The following is a 22,565-nucleotide window of genomic DNA, read 5'->3' as shown; positions in this document are numbered from 1 at the left end:
CTGAAACAGTGAGGGGAATATAAGCCCAACACGGGCTTTCTTTGCTTCCCCTCTCTCATTTGGTTCCATTTCAGAAAATGGAGAAGGAGAGAGAGAGTTAAAACTCTCTCAACTTCTCCTGTTGGAGAGTGAGAACAACGGCAGAGCCGCGACGGCGCACGGCGGAGCCGCGGTGGCCGGAGGTGACCGGAGAGAGAGAGAAAAACCAGAAACTTTCCTCTCAACCTCCTCTACCTCGATCCAACCTCCCCATAGCCTAAAACTCAACTTATCCCAATAGATCCATGGATTACCTCTCGGACAACTTGGAAAACAGTGACCTTTGGTGTTCCACGGCTTCGAACAGAGGTAAGGTTTATTTTCTCCTTGTTTGTTGTTTGATTTGCTCTCTATTCTCTTCGAATGCCTCTCTGATTTTTCTTCTTTTTTTTCTTTTTTTTTTCTGTAACTCCCTATTTTTTTTTTACTCAAACCCTGAATCTCCTCTTTTCTGGAAACCCGAATGAATCCCCCCCTCTGTCTGGTTGCATGCTTGATTTATTAGGGGTTTTGATTGAAATCATGAAGCCTACGGGGTATGGGAATTGTTCCTCTGATTTGGTACGATTGAATCCCGAAAAAATCGGGATTTAGAATGATATTTTAATGGGTTCACTGTTGATGGCATTTTCGGATTGATTTGGGTATTTTAAATTCAGGGTTTTGATTTGGAACTGATGGGGTTACTGTGGTTTACTGTAGATGACGATGGGGCGGCGACGGGATGTCCGGCGGTAGCTCACTCGTGTCGAAGGAAGCTGGAACGCCAGAGGCGACGGCTGGTGGAGTTGATGATATTTAGGGTTTCAAACCCTAATTACTTTGGGCCCTTTTGTTGGGCTCGGGTCAGATCTTGTAATTGGTGTTGGCCACTTGTACTGGACCTGGAAACAGAATGTAATATGTAAATAAAATAATAATAATAATGCTAATAATAATAATTAAAATAACGATAATAATAATATATAAAAAAGATCCGGACAAAAACGGGTGTCTACAATGTTTTATAAGTTAAACGAAGTACAACCACCATTAATGATTGGGATAAGATCTACAAATCCAACAAACTTGTGGGGTGCCTTGTCATCAATTTCAGCAACACATGCTACCTCGCAAAACCACTTAATATTGTTTTGGGGAAAATATTTTTCATATAATAACTCCTCATTTATTGCCTCAAATGGGGTAATTTTTATAATATTGTACCAAAGTTGTATGAATTATTTGATGTTAGTAAAAACGCAGGTGTTTTTTTATTAAAAAAATACATGCATACTCTTACATTAATAACACTATAATTCGAATGATGTCTTTCTAACCATACTGTATAATTTCAACGTTTTTCAAAAATCATCAAATAATTTAAATATCTTTTATAATAAACTGTAACAACAATTTTAGATTAAAAATAAATTTTTGAAACTGTTGTATGAGCAAATCTTTTTTCATTACCCATGCTTGTTATAAATCTGATATTTAGTAAAAGGAATATATCTACAAAGATTGAAGTACAGGTCTTGTACAAAAGTTGAATGATCTAAATGATATTTAGAATAATTATAAATCTGATGGGACTCGAATCCTTAATCGCCTAATCATTCCATTAGGACAAAGGTGCTCTCTGTTAGGTGCTTGAGAATATGTATTTCAAATGTTGGGTATTTTTCCTTTTTTATAGTTCAGAAGTAACCGCTTATTGATTTCGACCCCTTAGCTAAATTTACTACTCCTATAATTTATAAGAAATTAAGGCTGATTCTAAAAAATTGTTGTCTAAGAAAGAGAAATTACATATAAAATAATTTACATCAGGCACTGCAATTCATTTCAGTGTTTAAATTGATCCATCATCTTTTTTTTTTAATTAATCAATGGTATACGATCTATTGACCGACTAATCCATCGTTTTATTTAGCACTGAATCAAGAAAAATAAGGTTGGGCGTCTTCCACCTTCCCATCAGCTAAAAATGGGATTATGGACCATATTCTCATGTTCATAATTTTTGCCAAATTGTAAAAAGTGTCCGCATTCCCAAATCCAAGCGTTCACCAAAACCCCATCCCTTTCAAAAAAATCAGTTTTGGGAATATCCCTCTTCCACCAAATCGATGTAGTTTAATCTTCCAGTTCGATAATCTTCACAACAGAAGCATCCCCAACCTTCTGGCAAACAACAACTCGATCATGCGACTTGATAACTCCGGCAGCCTTCCTGTGGCCAAGTGCAACCCTCAAAACTGACTCGTTTGATGCACTTGTGGACTCCGCCTGCAGAAACCGAAGCATAGTGATATAAGTTCTAAGGAACAATCTAAATGTATAGTTATAGAAGTTTCTTTCAGGGTTGAATATGGTACTTACAGGATGTCGCGGATCAGCGAGCATAGGGAAAAGACCTCTGACAATCAGGGATTGCCTTGCCTGAAGAATTGGAATCGAAAAGGGATAGTTCCATTAAGGACACTAGTGTACAAAGCCGAAATTAACATTGATATCTTCTAAAAATTAACTAGCAACTACACTAAAGCTGAAAATAAAACTATTCCGACTAATAAAAACATGCAACAGAATTATTCAACAAATTACTCTTTTAGGCAAAGACTGCAAAGCATTATAAAACAAACAAAATAAACTTTTAAGTGGTTACTTGGACATCCTGGGTTCAGGGTGAATGACATACCTCAAAGGCCCCACTGAAGCTCCACTTCAATTGATTTGTTTTAAGGCGAGGGATGACAACTGAGAGAACCGGCATTGTTGGCCTGTACTTTGGAATCAATCTGGTATATAAAGGGAATTCAGATGCCACATAAATGAATCATGGTATACATAATGTAGAATATTAGCAATAGTAATGAAACTAATAAAATTAAGAGTATGCATTCACAGAGGAAAAAATTGCCTCTGATGTTGATCTTTTCATGATATTGCTCGATTAGAAATTGTAATATAAGAATTCCATTTCCAAATATAGGAGGAAGCAATTGATAAACAATTGCATCTCAGATGATGATCAAGGATGATTTGTTATAGTGTTTCTCAGGTTAAGAGCTATCATACAATGCTACTTAATCTTATATATGGTTACTATAAGTCTGCAATGCAATATATACGCTATTATACCGATTAATCTGGATCATGTACCCATAATGTGTGACCCTCCTAACCCAACTTGCTCCATCACAATGACAGGATTCAAACCTTGGACTTTGTTTAAGGGATTAACACCTCATCATGCTAGACAACTGGAAGTTGGTAACATAACGAACATACATTTATTCAATGATAAATTACCTTTTGTTGTACAAATAAAGTCAAGTGCAAACATAGAATAAGAAAATAATTTAACACTCCACAGATCTACAGCATATATTGCTCGGTAACTTAAGTGGAAGTAGTCTCCAACAGTCTTGCGGAAAAATAAACTATGAGAAAGCATCAAAGTTAATTAATTTATGCAATTAGTTTGCCCGTTTAGGGATTCTTTTCTTATTTTATTTATTTTTATTTTAATTAAAAAATATATATTGGTTTGTTTGGTTTGAACATTCAAAATTGACCCATTAAACCAAATCATTCGACCGAATAGACCGATCACACAAAATTACTTCGGTTAAATCGGCTTGGTTCAATTAGGTTTTATCAGTTAACATTGTAACAACCCGGATATTTTCAAAATAATATTTAATTGAAATTAGAGGTTTTAATTGTGAAAATCGGTAAATTGTGGGGACTAAATTGAAAGATTTTAAAACTTGGAGCTTGTTTTAGAGTTAAAAAAAATTCAGGGACCATGCCCTGAATTTACCCAAGAAAGTTAGGTATGTTATGTTATAGACGTTGTTTTCTTTTAAAACAGAAAGCCACACCTCAATTGCTCCCAAATTCCCTTCTCCCTACGCCGGTTTCCGACTTAGATCCCGACGCCGTCTGAATTCTGATCGTCGTTTTGAAATCACCATCGTGTTCGTTATCGAGTCAGGAACAATCCCCTTAAATTAATTGAAGCGAAACGCTGCCAAACGTCGAAAATTTCAAGTCAAAGCATCGACGTTTTTTTTCTAGCTCTATCGTCGGGAAAATCTCAAATTCACCGCCGATCGTTGCTCCGTTTACGACACCTCCTGCACCATCGTGTTCCTTGTGCCGTTTCGAGTCCGTCGGTGTCATCCTCGATCTCAGTCGACGGCGGCGCGTGAGGAGGTGAAGCAGTCAAAGATTCGACCGAGTTAAAATCGAGCTCTCCGCCGTTCAAAAATTTGAACCGATCTTTGTAAGTATCTAGAAATCGCTCAAAATAATTTTTAGAAATTTTTTCCGGGATTTTTAGAGCCCCAGAGGTGGTCTCACGCGCCACACGCGCCGCCACAGGGAGAGTGAGCAGCTGGAAAACCGGTTTGACCGATTTTGACCGGCCTGAACCGATCTGACCGGTCTGACCTGACCCGACCGATGTCCTGACCCGACCGTTGATCGTTGACCGTTGACTTTCTTTGACCAAAACCTTAAATGGCTTTGACCGACCCTTAAACGACCGTAAATATTTTCCGGGTATACCTATTCTGATAGTTTTCGATGTCCCGAATCCGTTTCCGAAGTCCGTTTCACCAAATTCGAACCCGAAGGCCTCCAAATCGACGGTCAAAGTAGTTGACTTTGACTTTGACTTTGACCAAGAATTTAAATTTTCAAAAAGACATACTTTATGTTTTTCGACGTCCTGATTCCGATTCCGCAATTCGTTTGGCCAAATTCAAACCCGAAATCCTCCAAATTGATAGTCAAACCCTGAAAATGCTTATATACTTAAGAATTTAGCTTTGAACAATTAAGTAAGATTTGGGGCTGATAAATTATTATTGTTTGAAGGTACAAGAGACTCTCCGGATCGTTCGACAGCTCGACCCAGCTCTTCTAGATCAATTAAACCCGTGTGCTAGTATTCACCCGTAACACCCGTAAATTTTATGATTTTAGAGATTTATTTATGTTACCCATAAGTAATATAGTGTTATTATAAAATAGGTTCGAAAACTATAGCAGAGCGTGGTAAAACCAGCAATCAGTAGATCTACTATTTGAACCTATTATCGAGGTGTGTTCTCTAATTATTACTGAACTGTTTTATTGGTTTTAATATTAGGTACACTGAGTTCTTTGGTTACTGTTTTATTGATGCACCAATTTAATGTGATGATTTATGGAATTTGTGTCGCGGTGCAATTGAACTTTTGGATTGAATTACAATAGTATAGCTCTGATCAAGCTAATAAACAGAATGGGCCTAATGTGACTCTTGGGGCCCCAAGATACATTAGGTTGGCTTCCCTTGCTGTGTGCTTAGGGTAAACTATATGGACTTGGACTTACGGGCCTAAGGATACAAGCTCTAAAGCTTATCCTTAGGTTGGCTTTCTCTTTGCTGTGTGCTTAGAGTAAGCTATATGGAAAATAGTTTTGGAAATTACTGATGGTGTACAAGAAAAGAGTTTAAACTATGGTTTTCAAAAGTTAAACTCTTTTATGAATTTATGAGATTTACTGGACTATGATTTGTTTAATGTACTTATTGTGATTTTAAGGTAATATTGGGACACACTGAGCCTAGTTCACCTTTCGAAAATGTTTTTCCCCCTTTCAGATACTGTTGGTTAGATACATCGGTTCGAGCACTTGGAGGATCAACATATCTCTTGAAGTATATCTGATTGTAATGTTTTATCTTGCTAGTTGACTTTATTTTGGTGACATGGACTTTATTTTAAAGTATCATATTTTAGGATGATGACACTTTTTCTATTACTGTTCGGTTTATTGAGATTTTGATTTTGAAAACCTGTTTTAAATTAATTTATTACTTATTGGTATTATATTTACAAGTTGGATTTTGATGGTATAATTTATTTCATGACATTTATAATGTGATTTTACATTGATTGAATAACGGTTTCAAAAAATATCTTTAAGAATCATAATGTGATCCACTAGACTTAGTCGAATCGCATAGGCTGGGTCTAGGGGTTTACATTTATTGATATCAGAGCTTTTGGTTTTTAACCCTCTGACTGTGTATGAGTCCACATTGAAAATACGGTTTTGAAATATTTTACAAAACAAGTTACAAATGCCATGTCACAAAGTTATTAAGATTTTAACTGTGTTCGAGACTCCAAGTGTTTATCTAACCCTAAGTTTTATCTTCTGTAGTAAACTTGAAATCCATCAAAATGAGTGCTAGACGTGGTCGTCGAACTAGCCGTGGACGAGGTCGAGTGCTAGATTTGCAGATCCGATCGATGAGATACGGGTAGATCCCCCACCTCCGATAGGTGATCATGCTCCTACGACCCCAAAGAATCTGCCTCCTGCCGCTGGTATTGGCATGACTACACCGATCATAGGAGCGACGAATATTGAGTCCGAGTCTACCAGAATTGCATTGGATGAGAATTTTGGTAGACATTTCTGCAATTAATACAGGGAGCAGTCAGAGCTACTGGTGTTGTATCCGAGGTTCCTATTTCATAGACTTTGATTGCCAATGGAGTTAGAATTTTTGGGAGACAGATTGGTGGAGCTCCTACTGAAGCTGAGGATTGGCTACAGGATACAGAAAGACGCATGGATCAGTTGGGTTTAGACTCAACTAAGAGATATCAGGGTGCTGTGGCGATGTTAGATGGCAATGCCTACACTTGGTGGGAGTCAGTGACCAGTAGTGTTCCTACCGATCGTTTGACCTGGAATTTCTTTAAGGATCGCTTTCGGAGTCGTTTTCTAGGAGAGCGCTACTTAGCTCAGAGACGTCAGCAGTTTCAAGACCTGGTTCAGGGAGACATGACTGTTTCTGAGTATGAGATCAAGTTCTTGAAGGTGCTGAAGTATGGATTCAGTATGGTACCTACTGAGAGAGATCGACGTCGTAAATTTGCTCTTGAACTCAGATACGAGCTGCGTAGGCAAGTTGTAACCCATCAGGATGAGATATTTGATGTGCTGGTGGGCAGAGCCAAAGATGCTGAAGAGGTGGAGGTTTTAGCTTCTGGTAGAGAGCGTGTTGAACAGGAACGATCTAAGAAATTTTCAGGCCCTATTGAGTCATCAGCACAGTCCGGAAAAAGGACTCGTACTTCAATCCCTCAGAGAAGCAATACACGTTTCAGGCCTGCAGCATCCTCACCGTTAGTTGGCAGTCGAGGCGGTTCCTCGTCGTATTATCATGGGTTCCTCTGTGAGTTTTGTGGTAAACAACACACAGGAGAGTGTCGTAAGAAGATGGGTCTTTGCTATCAATGTGGATCTAGTGGTCATTATCGGAGGGATTGTCCTCAGCTAGCTTTGTTTGAGCAGACCGCTACCCAAACTCCTGTACGTTCTCAGACTACAGTACAGACTCCAATTAGAGATCGTAGCCAAGTAAAGGCTCGTGGTTCAGCGTCCAGGACTGACAGTAGAGCCCGACCTCAGCAAAATAGAGGGCCAACAGTTTCTGAGGCTAGACAGCCAGCTTTGGTTTATGCCACTAGACGTCGGGATGACAGAGATGAGCCTGAGGTTATTGCAGGTACATTTACTATTTATTCTATCCATACTTTGCATTATTGGACAATGGCTCCACCCACTCTTATGTATCGAGCTCAGTATCTCGAAACCTTCAGATTCTGATCGAGAACACTGATAATAAGGTTATAGTTACGAGTCCAGTAGGACAGGCAGTATTAGTGAATAAAGTATTTCGGCGTTGTCCTCTGGAGGTTCAGGAAGAAATTTTTCTTGCTGATCTTATGGAGCTTCCTTTAGAGGAGTTTGATCTAATTCTTGGGATGGATTGGTTGAATAAACATAAGGTAAATCTGGATTGTGAATACAAGCGAGCTACTCTGAAGACTTCAGATGGTCGGACTGTTGTGTTATTTGATGAACGACGTGGCTATCTCTCCAATATTATCTCAACTATGGAAATTGATCGTATGATTAGAAAGGGATATGAGACTTTCATTGCCTGTATTTTGAACACTAAAGGTTCATTGTCTACGATCGAGGAGATGCGTACAGTTAGCGAGTTTCCTGATGTTTTTCCAGAGGAGTTGCCTAGGTTACCTTCTGATAGAGAGGTAGAGTTCGAGATTGAGACTTATCCAGGATCTGCACCTATTTCTATGGCACCTTATCGCATGGCTCCAAGGAACTTAAGGAGTTGAAGGTACAATTGCAATAATTATTAGATCAAGGATTTATTCGGCATAGTACCTCACCCTGGGGAGCTCCAGTTCTGTTCGTGAAAAAGAAGGATGGGTCGCTAAGATTATGTATTGACTATCGGAAGTTGAACAAGATGACGATCAAGAATAAATATCCATTACCCAGGATCGATGACTTATTTGATCAATTGCGAGGAGCTACTGTATTCTCTAAGATTGATCTTCGTTCGGGGTATTATCAATTGAATGTTAAAGGATCTAATGTTGCAAAGACGGCCATTCGCACTAGATATGGTCATTATGAATTCTTAGTGATGCCTTTTGGTTTGACGAACGCTCCTGCAGCTTTCATGGATTTGATGAATCGGGTGTTCCGTCCATATTTGGATCAATTTGTGGTGGTCTTCATTGACGATATTCTGATATATTCTCGTACTGAGGCAGAGCATGACGAGCATTTGAAGATCGTTCTGCGGACTTTGAGAGAGCATCGTCTATATGCCAAACTAAGCAAGTGTGAGTTTTGGCTTCAAGAAATGTCGTTTCTGGGGCATATTATTTCTGCGCGAGGTGTTCAGGTCGATCCCAGCAAGATCGAGGCTATTGTGAATTGGAAACGACCCAAGAACATCTCTGAGATCCGCAGTTTCTTAGGTTTGGCTGGATATTATCAACGTTTTGTTGAGGGCTTCTCGATCAATGGTGCTCCTTTGACAAAGTTGTTAAGGAAGAATGTGTCGTTTGACTGGGGTGAGGCACAACAGGAGAGCTTTGAGAAATTAAAGGCGGTTTTGACTCAAGCACCAGTACTGATTCAATCAGAGTCCGAGAAGGATTTTACAGTGTATAGTGATGTTTCACATTCAGGACTCGGCTGTGTTCTAATGTAGGAAGGTAAGGTGGTGGCTTATGCATCCCGTCAGCTGCGACCGCATGAGTGTAATTATCCTACTCATGATTTGGAGTTAGCAGCAGTGATTTTTGCCTTGAAAATTTGGAGACACTATCTTTATGGAGAGAAGTGTTACATTTTCACGGATCATAAGAGTTTAAAGTATCTTCTGACCCAGAATGAGCTTAATTTGAGACAACGACGCTGGCTAGAGCTTCTAAAGGATTATGATTGCATGATTGATTATCACCCTGGTAAAGCTAACATTGTAGCAGATGCTTTGAGTCGAAAGGCGGTAACAGAGTTGAGATCTTTAATGGTCAGGATGAATTTATATGACGATGGCACTCTGTTAGCAGAATTACAAGTTAAGCCGACCTTGGTTGATGAGATCAAAGCTAAGCATCCCCTTGATAGCTCCTTGCTTTTCATCTTTGAGCAAGTAGAGCAAGGGACAAGCTCAGGTTACGCCCTTGATCAGGATGAAGTTTTATGCTTCAAAGGTCGGTATTGTGTGCCTGATGATGCTAAGTTGAGGCAGACTATCCTTACTGAGGCTCATAGTAGTCCATATGCTATGCACCCCGGTGGAGATAAGATGTATCGGAATTTGAGAAAGAGGTATCATTGGGTCGGCATGAAGAATGACATCTCGAATTTTGTGGCTAGGTGTTTGACTTGTCAGCAAGTTAAGGCAGAACATCAACATCCATCAGGTTTGTTACAACCTATCAAGATTCCGGAATGGAAATGGGAGCGTATTACTATGGATTTTGTTACTGGTTTACCTATGACTCCTTCGAAAAAAGATTCAGTTTGGGTGATTGTTGACAGACTTACAAAGTCAGCTCACTTCATTCCTGTGCGGGTAAATTATACTTTGGACAAGATGGCGAGATTGTATATTTCAGAGATTGTCCGATTACATGGTGTTCCAGTGTCTATTATTTCTGATCGAGATCCGAGATTTACTTCGAGATTTTGGAAGGCGCTACATACGACTTTGGGAACAAGATTAGATTATAGTACATCCTTTCATCCACAAACTGATGGTTAATCTGAGAGAGTGATTCAGATACTGGAGGATATGTTGCGGGGTTGTGTAATTGATTTTCGTGGTAGCTGGGAGAACTTTTTACCTTTGGCTGAATTCGCTTATAATAACAGTTACTAGACCAGCATTCGTATGGCACCCTATGAAGCACTCTATGGGCGTAGGTGTCGCACCCCGATTTGTTGGACTGAGTTGCGTGATAGGAAGACTTTGGGACCTGAGTTAGTGCGGGAGATGGAAGACACAGTCAGATTGATCTGTGACCGTCTGAAAGAGGCATTTGATAGGCAGAAATCTTATGCAGATCAAAGGAGGAAGGATATACAATTTGACGTTGAAGATCAGGTTTTTCTCAAGGTATCTCCATGGAAGAAAGTATTGAGATTTGGACGTAAGGGTAAATTGAGTCCGCGATTTATTGGGCCGTATCGTATTTTGAAAAAAGTTAGACCTGTTGCTTATCAGCTTGAGTTGCCTTCCCATCTTAGTCGTATTCATGATGTTTTTCATGTGTCTATGTTAAGGCGATCCGTCTAGATCCAGATCACATCATTCAAGTTGATGAGGTAGAGCTGAGACCTGATTTGTCATATGAGGAGGAGCTCATCCAGATCTTAGAAAGAGATGAGCGAGTTCTTCGGAATAGGCGTATTCCAATGGTCAAAGTTCAATGGAGTAATCGAGGCCCCTCATAAGCTACTTGGGAGACATTGGAGTCAATGGAGGCTCAGTTTCCTCAACTATTCTCATAAGGTAAATTTCGAGGACGAAATTTCTTGTAGATGGGGAGAATTGTAACAAACCGGATATTTTCAAAATAATATTTAATTGAAATTTGAGGTTTTAATTGTGAAAATCGGTAAATTGTGGGGACAAAATTGAAAGATTTTAAAACTTCGAGCTTGTTTAGAGTTAAAGAAAATTCAGGGACCAAGCCCTGAATTTACCCAAGAAAGTTAGGTATGTTATGTTATAAACGTGGTTTTATGTTTCAAAACAGAAAGCCATACCTCAATTGCTCCTAAATTCCCTTCTCCCTATGCCGGTTTCCGACTTAGATCCCGACGCCGTCTGAATTCCGATCGTCGTTTTGAAATCACCATCGTGTTCGTTATCGAGTCAGGAACAATCCCCTTAAATTAATTGAAGCGAAACGCTGCCAAACATCAGGAATTTCAAGTCAAAGCATCAACGATTTTTTTTTAGCTCTATCGCCGGGAAAATCTCAAATTCACCGCAGATCATTGCTCCGTTTACGACACCTCCTGCACCATCGTATTCCTTGTGCCGTTTCGAGTCCGCCGGTGTCATCCTCGGTCTCAGTCGTCGGCGCGTGAGGAGGTGGAGCAGTCAAATATTTGGCCGAGTTGAAATCGAGCTCTCCGCCATTCAAAAATTTGAACTGATCTTTGTAAGTATCTCGAAATCGCTCAAAATAATTTTTAGAAATTTTTCCGGGATTTTTAGAGCCCCAGAGGAGGTCTCACGCGCCACACGCGCCGCCGCAGGGAGAGTGAGCAGTTGGAAAACTAGTTTGACTGGTTTTAACCGATCTGAACCGGTTTGACCGGTCCGAACCAGTCTGACCCGACCCGACCTGACCGTTAACTGTTGACCGTTGACTTTCTTTGACCAGAACCTTAAATGGCTTTGACCGACCCTTAAACGACCGTAAATATTTTCCGGGTATACCTATTCTGAAAGTTTTCGACGTCCCGAATCCGTTTCCGAAGTCTGTTTCACCAAATTCGAACCCAAAGGCCTCCAAATCGACAGTCAAAGTAGTTGACTTTGACTTTGACTTTGACCAAGAATTTAAATTTTCAAAAAGACATACTTTATGTTTTTCGACGTCCTGATTCCGATTCCGCAATCCGTTTGGCCAAATTCAAACCTGAAATCCTCCAAATTGATAGTCAAACCCTAAAAATGCTTATATACTTAAGAATTTAGCTTTGAACAATTAAATAAGATTTGGGGCTGATAAATTATTGTTGTTTGAAGGTACAAGAGACTCCGGATCGTTCGACAGCTCGACCTAGCTCTTCTAGATCAATTAAACCCGTGTTCTAGTATTCACCCGTAAGACCCGTAAATTTTATGATTTTAGTGATTTATTTATGTTACCTATAAGTAATATAGTGTTATTATAAAATAGGTTCGAAAACTGTAGCAGAGCGTGGTGAAATCAGCAATCAGTAGATCTACTATTTGAACTTATTATCGAGGTGTGTTCCCTAATTATTACTGAACTGTTTTATTTGTTTTAATATGAGGTACACTGAGTTCTTTGATTACTGTTTTATTGATGCACCAATTTAATGTGATGATTTATAGAATTTGTGTCACGGTGCAATTGAACTTTTGAATTGAATTACAATAGCATAGCTCTAATCAAGCTAATAAACAGAATGGGCCTAATGTGACTCTTGGGGCCCCAAGATACATTAGGTTGGCTTCTCTTGCTGTGTGCTTAGGGTAAGCTATATGGACTTAGACTTACGGGCCTAGGGATACAAGCTCTAAAGCTTATCCTTAGGTTGGCTTTCTTTTTGCTGTGTGCTTAGAGTAAGCTATATGAAAAATAGTTTTGGAAATTAATGATGGTGTACAAGAAAAGAGTTTAAACTATGATTTTCAAAAGTTAAACTCTTTTATGAATTTATGAGATTTACTGGTCTATGATTTGTTTAATGTACCTATTGTGATTTTAAGGTAATATTGGGACACACTGAGCCTAGCTCACCTTTCGAAAATGTTTTTCCCCCTTTCAGATACTGTTGGTTAGATACATCGGTTCGAGCACTTGAAGGATCAACATATCTCTTGAAGTATATCTGATTGTAATGTTTTATCTTGCTAGTTGACTTTATTTTGGTGACATGGACCTTATTTTAAAGTATCGTATTTTAGGATGATGACACTTTTGCTATTACTGTTCGGTTTATTGAGATTTTGATTTTGAAGACCTGTTTTAAATTAATTTATTACTTATTGGTATTATATTTACAAGTTGGGTTTTGATGGTATAATTTATTTCATAACATTTATAATGTGATTTTACATTGATTGAATAACGGTTTCAGAAAATGTCTTTAAGAATCATAATGTAATCCACTAGACTTAGTCGAAACGCATAGGCCGGGTCTAGAGGGTTACAAACATTGATAGGGGAACAAAGTTCATCAGAGAAAAGAAGCAATGGTATACCTTGCAGCTCTCCCCGAGGATGTGAAGCATATAATAACTGATGCCTTCACCATGATTGCTGCTCGTACCTAAACAAAAAATTTAGCATATCAGTACACATTTGCAAATACACAATTGTTTTAACCCGGTAAAGGCTAGTTTGGTATAATGATAAAAAAATGAATCTGAAGCGCAGCACTGGGAAAGAAGAAATACCGCAGAGGGAGCAATGGATTCCAAGTGGGTCATTGGCTCTCCTACATATTTGACCGTCTTTTTAAAATACATGTCCTGGTTCTGCCTGTGAAATTTATAATAAATAATAATACAAACAAAAATGCTTAGAAATGGAACACAAATATTTATGACTTCCTATTTTAACAATTCCAGAACATTAAATGATCCATCTTGTTGACAAGCACAGACAGTTGATGGTACCAAATTCAATAAGCAGCAAAATAAAGAATCTAAATTTTGAGCTAAAATTTGATGCTGGATTATATGTTCTGGATAATATGGTAGAAAGTCAAGTTTCTTCAGAAAGGTCATCACCAATAGAAGACTACCAAGAAAAAAACATGTTCTGAAAGTGTTATATTGTCCCAGTGAAGGATGCTTTTCTCAAATAGTGCAGTGTTTTTAACCCTTATGAGTCACGTGTAGATGGTTGCACAAGTCGCAAACAACTACCAGGAAATGAAAAAACAATGCCTAGTTGATGTTTTGCGACTCAAAAAGATAATTTACCTCGGAACAAATTTTGCCAACAGTAGAAATGGTTTCGACTGGGTATAATCCATGCAGGGTCTCTGCACCAAGAAGAATAGCATCACTTCCTACAGACATCAGAAAATGGTATAACTAAAAGACTAAGTTTTATGTCCTGTATTGAGTGGTGGCAATAACCATTAGATAATAGAAAAAGATTTACTTATTTGTTAGAAACAGTGTAGATTCCAGCTTCAATGAAAAAATAAAATAATTTTTCCATACATCAGTGAATCTCATCATATATTGCATGTAAACATAAAATAATTTGAGAGAGATATAAATGAACAGAAATACAGAATCAATAAAGCATAATAATATACCATCAAGAACAGCATTGGCAACATCAGTTGCCTCAGCACGAGTTGGCCTCAAGTTGTCAGTCATACTGTCCACAACACGAGTAACAACTGCAGGCTTTCCAGTCATATTACACTTATAAAGGGCAGCCTTTTGAAATAAGAACACCTGAAAAGAAGGGGAAGTATTAACAACAAGCTCTAATAATATTAGGCAAAACACTGTATCAAACAAATTTACATACATTTAAACGAGGATCAAGAATCCAAGGCCGCTAATAAGCATTTACAAAGTAAGGTTATGCATTATGGAACAGACTATACGTTTCATATTAGACCATATTCATACCCAATTTACAGAAAACTAATAAAACCATATTCATAGTCAAATGCAAATTGGATCTATAGCATTATTACAGAAGACAAACATATTTTAAATAAGAACTTTTAAGACCAGCAAAATAACTGGTGGTTCAAGTTACAAAACCGACCTTCTCAGGTGGGAGATCAATGCCCAAATTTCCACGGGAAAGAATGATGCCATCTGCTTCTTGAAGAATCTCATCAAAATGGTTTAATCCCTGTAAAATGAAAAACACTACTGTCATATTCTTATTCACAGCATGTGCCAAAAAAACCGGCATTTTGTCGCTCTCTGTAAATACAAGTAATGCACCTCTATGTTCTCAATCTTAGCAAATATTTGTGTCTGATAGAGGTCACCCAACTTTGAAAGGAACTCACGAGACTACAAAGAGCCTACAATAAATGCATAAACTTTAAAAGGGGAGGGCGAAGGGTGATCATAAGGATAGGTATTACTTGGCGAACATCTTCTGCATGCCGTGTGTAGGATAGTGAGAGGAAGTCAATTTTGTTTTGAACTCCCCAAGTACTTATAACCTGAAGTATTACCAGGTCAGAAAAGGAACTCCATGGGAAAAAGCAGGGCAACAAGCTAAAACTTATGAAGAGGGAGATTACTTTCTCCATTACTTTCATCATTAAAAGCAAAATTCAAGGGAAAACTTACCTCCTTGTCTTTATCAGTAAGGGTAGGCAAATCGATATGAATTTGAGAAGCATGCAAGGTGAACAATGACCCAGCCAATGTTGCAGAGTTCTTTATTACACAAACCACATCATTTCCTTTAACCTCACTAACCTGCACAATTTCAATCACAAATTTTAGGCAATGATACGTGCAGAGTTCTCATTGTAAAGTTCAAATCCCTAATTAATCAGCCAACAGATAGGAAGTAAACTAACAGAAAATATCTTTTAAAAAAACACAAAAAGATAGAAACACTCATAGCTGGTTCCATTTTACTCACACCTCCAGTCAAACAGATGTAGTTTCATTCCCAGTAAACAGGTACTGACCAATAAAAATAGTGTCTCCCTTCTTCACTGCCTGCACAAATCATATTGGATGACTTTATCATAAAAGTTGCACAAAGAAGCAGGACAACCACCAGCAAGTATGAATTACTGTGAGCAAAATGGAAAAAAATTGGCAAGTGAAAATTCCTGTATCAATAACCCATAATCATTTTGCACTAGCTAATTCATGTCTCACAACCCCTAATTGAGGAAAACCAGTTTATAAAGGCTGTGAATGAACAAAAGAATCAGACATCCAAGGCAAATAATGCTTTAAACCTCAGAACCAAAATGCAGAAAACAAGGCTTGTGCAGATAAATCTGCAGAGCGAATAACATGGGATATTCAAAATGCAATTGGACGTAGTGGAGTAGCTTTGTACCTTTGACAATCCATCAAAATTGATGGGCAATAATTCTGAAGAGGCCTCTTGCCCTGCATCTGGTGTCAAAATAACCATAGCATCTGCCCGAAGTGATATGGCTTTCTCGCTTTTATTAACAACCTGCATCTCAGCACTTACAGTATCCAACATAACCTGGAAAAAAATCACTTTATTTCTTAAATTCCATGATCCACATCAAAGCAGTCAAAGAATACAATCTGCACCTCAGTAACAAACAAAAAACGCACTGTTTGCCTCACTCAAGATTCTGTAACAGCCAACTCCCTTCCTCTGGAGTAAGGCACAATAGTACTAGCAATTCACATAAAAAAATGTCCGAATAAAGTAATAGTAAAAAATCATTTTAAAAAAGAAAAACATGAGATAGCATTTTCTTTTTACTGCTGAGCACAAAGTTTACATTTTACATTAAGGCGGACATTTATCCAAGGAAGCAAACAAAAGCTATACAACTAACAAAAATAAACCAAAAAACGAAGAATATACCGCACAAAGCTTCTTAGTGTGCTTAACAGCTGCCTTCAAATTTTCTAAAGTTTCCTGATGATACTCCGGGTCATGCCACGAGAAATCAAACCTAGCCACTGCCCAGAAAAGAAAAAAAAACAGTAAAACTAAAGTTGGAGGCAACAAATTTCAACAATAATAACAGAAATAAACATTGAAGCAGGAAATAGCGTACCAGACATTCCAGCTTTAAGGCAACCGGAAATAACTTCCACGGATCGAGATTTCGGACCTAACGTTCCCACTATCTTCGTCATTGCAGGAAAAAAGTTCTAGAAAAAACACAAAGGAATCAAAATCCAAATCTACACGAATCCGTTCAGCTTCCTCGCAAAAACAAAAGCTAAAAACAGAGTGAATTGAAATTGGAAGTGAAAACTTACAGCCTTCGATGGTTCCAGGATTGAAGCCATCCTGATTGGCTCTTCGAGAAGCAGGTGAGTCGAATGCATTTTCTTTCGCCAACTAGAACAAAAATAAAACGATTTCCCTCCTTTATTTTTCTCTTGACAGATAATCGTTTGATCAAGAGCTTTTGCGCTCAGAGGACGAAGGGACTTATTGTCAAAACTAAGAGCTTTAAAACAAAAGAATTTGCTTTTTGGTAGAATACATGAAACCTTGTTTTTCCTCTGCAACCATACTACTTTTTCTGTTTCTTTTTTGATTTTCCACTTTAGGCCGGGTCGGGTCGGCTCAACTCTGGATCGTAAATATTTTACTTTTGTTGGTTTCTATTAAAAAATAATAAAATCTTAAAATTTCAAAAAAAATAAAATCTTAAAATCTCAAATCATTAAATTCTTTATCTCAAAAATAGGGATGGGTCCAAAAAAAGTTTACATTCTTCACACGATCCGAAAAATATAAAAATTCGACCTGATTTTTTGAGATAAAATTTGAACCTGACCTGAAATAATAAAAAATATTATTTTTATTCAATAAAAACATTGCTTTAATTGAAAATATATATATAGGGGTATTATTGTAATTATTCCTAAATATATAAGGTAAAAATATTTTTTTCGGGGAGGGTCGGACTTGGTATTTTTCACCCTAAATCCGAATCCGACCCGAACTTAATTTTTTTTAAAAACCTGACCCGATCGGGTCAGAACCCGTCGGGTTCAGGTCCATTGCCCATCCCTACTCAAAATTCATGTAATTGACCACCACCACTCATCCCTTCCATAGTTAAAACTTCATCCATCGATGACCCCCTTTTATAATAGTATGAAAAAAAAATTCATTCATTCCTTCGTAAATATGGATGTAAAATCAGATAATCGTTCAGGTTTCAGTCGAAATCAGGTAGGGTAAAATCAGATACAAGTCAAGTAAGATAAATTTGATGCTTCGACTCAGATTAGGCCGGCTCCAAGTCAAATCAAGTCGGGTCATTTTCAGGTTGATTTGACACAAGGTTCAAGTCGGGTTACTTTCAGTTCGGATCGATGTCAGTTCAGGTCAAAACATTCAGGTCCGGAGCAGTTAAAGACCAGGTTAATTCAGGTTCGGATGGACTTCAGACGGATCTCGTTTAGATCGGGTCGCATCATTGCAGATAAAATTCAGGTAAGATCTTTATTAGATACGGATTGAGTTCAAATCGGGGTCAATTTTATTTTTGGATTAATTATTTTCGTCTTTCACGAACGTTGAATTGCAATTTGTAATTGTATACGATTTAGAGTAAATTACTAAGAATTTGAATAATCATGGATCAATTTTATGAAAAATATAAAATTTAGGACTAAATATAACAAAGAAATTACAAGTAAAATTTTAAATAAATTAAACAACATGCATTGATGAGGGACCAAATTGAACTAATTTTAAAATGTGAGGTTGAAATTAATATAAAAAGTACTAAATTATACCCATTTAAAAGCTATGGGTCAATTAAAAAATATAAATAAGTAATAAGTATTAGCCAATTTCATATGCAAATATAATTTTAAGGATTAAATTGAACAAATATAAAATTACAAATAAAAATTTAAATAAATTAAACAACACAAAGTGATCAAATCGAAATAATTATAAAATGTGAAGAAAATCTGTAAAATTAACTAAATTGCATTCATTTCAAAAGTTGAGAAAAAATTAAAATAATTATAAATATATATATATATATATATAATATAAACTATATAGTTTATATTTATATTTATATACTATATATGAACTATATATATTATGTATAAACTATATAGTTTATTAATATAAACAATATAGAAACTATATAGTTTATATTTATACTATTATATATGAACTATATATATTATGTATAAAGTATATAGTTTATTAATATAAACTATATATAATCTATATAGTTTATATATAAAATATATATATTATATATAAAAACTATATATATAAATTATATAGTTTATATTTATATTATTATATATTATATATGAAATATATATATTATGTATAAACTATATAATTTAATAATATAAATTATATAGTGTATATATAAATTATATATTATATATATAAATAAATTTATATATTATAAACCATATAGTTTATATTTATATTATTATTTACTATATATAAACTGTATATATTATGTATAAACTATATAGTTTTGTATAAAATATATTAAAAACCTCGTTATCTAAAGAAAAAACCCTCTTAAAAGGTTACCGGTGAGGCGGTGGCACCAACCCTTAAGGCTGGCTGCTGGCCGCCGATCTTTCTCTTTCCTTTCTTCTGTCATTTTTCCTTTTAATAAGTTGTCTCTCAGTAGCAAGGATGGCCACCTCGCGAAAGAAGTCGTTTTCGTCTTCTAGCGATTTGTCGTTCGTCGTCATTGTTAATTATCCATTGTCTCTTAACTTGAATTGAGTGAGTGGGTTTGCTCGAAAGGTCTGAAACAAATCTTTAAACCCTAAATTAGTTTAGGGGTTTTGGGAATCGGGTTCAGAGAAGCATGCATGGTTTAGAATAAATTTTCCTTTGCTGGTTGTTGTAGTCATTACCTCTCATTCGTCTTTTAGGTATTTATATATGCTGAAGCTTATCCAAAATACTGTTATTCTTTATTTGCTGCTGGTAGACCATGGGGTCTAGCTTGATTTGAGTGTGGGGATTGTTCGTATCGTATCGTATGGGTTTTCTGGTTTTGAGTATGAAATTAGGGTTGCTGGGACTGCTAGTAGAAGAATAATGCTTGGGTTCATGGTGGGTTTATCATTTTGAATGGGTTATCTAGAAATGCTATTTTTCATTCCTATATACTTTATGTTTATCTAAATCCATGGTGTGAGTGTCTAGAAGAAATTGAGAAGTGGTTGGTTTTTCTATGGTTCCAAAGTGTTGGCCCGTTTTTTGTCTATAACGTTAGTAAAAGAATTTATTTTCGATAAGCCTGAAGGATTCATATCAATTATATGGAGATGTGTTTGAAGGATTCAGAGCGTACAAAAGCATTATAAGAATTTCAGTCGGGTCTTCTTGTGTTGTTCTTGTGCTTTGTTGATATGTTGTGTTTGAATGTGTGTTGTTGATGAAACTTTCTTGTGTTTGCTTTGGCTAGATATATGTCCTTTGGTGTTGCTCTTAGTTGCTGTCCTTTGGCAGCTCATGTGTTTGTTTTTGCTTTGTGTGTTCATTGATGGCTTTCCGGCCGGTGGTGAAGAGGCGAAGTCAGCAGTAGTCGGTGTTGAGATGCTTCCTAGGATGCCGGAAGGTTCTGTTGCAGTTGCTGGTATCGAGATCCTGTTGTGGGCAACGAGGTTGCTGTAGGTAATAGTTTATTCGACATGCCCATAATGTTGAAGGATGGGCGTGTGCCCATAATGTCGAAGGATGGGCGTTTTGTCCTGGTCTGAGCTATCTGGCTTCTTATGTATTTCGGGAGTTTTTTTATCTGGAGTTTTAGCAAATCCTTTGTAATTCAAGCTTCTTTGTGTGGGTAAGGTAGTGGGCGTCTTTTTCCTCTGCTTTGTCAGGCGGTTATCCAAGTGTGAGTGTATGAGCCCTCGGGTATGCATTGTTTTGGGAATCTAGGAGGTTGTCGGAGATGGTGCTCTGACATGTAGGTCCTCGAGTGATGTTCCTTCTGTGGAAATAAGGAGGTTGTTGGGTGATTGCAAGTTCTACTTCGAGCTTCAAGGCTATTGTTTATTTGGATTATGGTCGTTTAGTGAGCTTGCATTTTTGCTTCTGGTCAAGTTATGGGTGTTTTTTTGCTGTTTCGTTATGTTGTTTAGGTTCTTTCCCGGGTCTTGATGTTTGTGTATGTTTCTCAGTGTGTCCTTTATTCACTTTGTCGGTTTGTCTGTGGTGGTCTTATTATGTGCAAGAATGGGGCTTGTAAGAGGGCGGGGGGTACGACCTCAATGGTGTATGTGTTTTATGTGTAATTTTCTTTACCACCTCAAGGTACACTCTTTTTCCTCCATTTAAGATTAGGGAAGTTTTTTAATGAGGTACTTGAAGTGGTATACTTTGTTATTTTATACAAAGTACCCTCTTTAAAAAAAAAACTATATAGTTTATATTAATAAACTATATATAAACTATATAGTTTATATATAAAGTATATATATTATATATATAAACTATATATATATAAACCATATAGTTTATATTTATATTATTATATTCTATATATATTATGTATAAACTATATAGTTTATATATGAACTATTGAACTATATATAAACTATATAGTTTATTACTATAAATTATATAATTTATATATGAATTATATATAAACTATACATCTTATATTTATATATTATGTATAATTATAAATTATATATACTATGTATAAATTATATAGTTTATTAATCTAAACTATATAAAAACTATATAGTTTATATATATATATAGTATATATGGTTTAGGGTTAATTTATGTAATTATACATAGTTTATAGATAGTAGTATATAAACTATATATAAACCATATATAGTATATGTAAACTATATATACTATATAGTTTACATATGAACTATATGTATAAACTATATAAACTATATATACAAACTATGTAAACTATATAATATATATAATTTAGTAGTTTACATATGAACTATATATATAAACTATATAATTTACATATGAACTATATATATAGTTTATTAATGAACTATATAAACTATTTATATAGTACATACTACATATATAAACTATATATACTATATAGTTTACATATGAACTATATATAAAAACTATATATATATATATATATATATATATATATTATAATTTATTTATAAACTATATACTATAGTTGATATTTATATACTATATAATATATATAATTTACATTATTACATATGACTTATATATATAAACTATATAGTTTACAAACGAACTATATATATATAGTTTATTAATGAACTATATAAACTAATTATATAGTATATACTATATATATAAATTATATATCCGATACTTTCTCGTATGGCGAAAGATATTTATTCCAATTACTTCAGTTGCATTTGAATCGTCCTTTATTATGGGGACCGGATTTTGAACAAATTAAGAGCTAAAAAACTCTTACCTAAAAATGTTGAGATTTTTGTAACAACCCGTAATTGGTTGTATGATTTTGAGTCGGAGGATAAGGATGAAGAATACCTTACTGTGGTTAATGAGTCTTCTATGTAAAAGTATGCCAAATTGTTTTATTTTTTTATGTTAATGTAATTAATATTTCAAATTGTTTAATAATTATTTTAATTTTCATTTTATTTTTTAGGGCGTTTAACAGTCAGTGAGACCATTGGAATTGGAGATTATGTCTTGTTTCTTCCCTTTACATGTAACTTTTATTTAATAATGATTTATTATGTTTAACAG

The 22,565-nt window shown here is 36.0% G+C and overlaps 1 pseudogene; it reads right to left on the bottom strand.

Moving 5' to 3' along the window:
* Window positions 1-1,921: 1,921 nt before the first annotated feature.
* On the bottom strand, window positions 1,922-17,319 carry LOC120192891 (annotated as a pseudogene).
* Window positions 17,320-22,565: the final 5,246 nt, after the last annotated feature.

Source organism: Hibiscus syriacus, unplaced genomic scaffold (genome assembly GCF_006381635.1).
Source record: "Hibiscus syriacus cultivar Baekdansim isolate YM2019G1 unplaced genomic scaffold, ASM638163v2 tig00116983_pilon, whole genome shotgun sequence".
NCBI classification, from domain to species: Eukaryota; Viridiplantae; Streptophyta; class Magnoliopsida; order Malvales; family Malvaceae; genus Hibiscus; species Hibiscus syriacus.
Note: the sequence above shows the minus strand (reverse complement) of the source record. Positions and strands in the feature narration are given on the sequence as shown.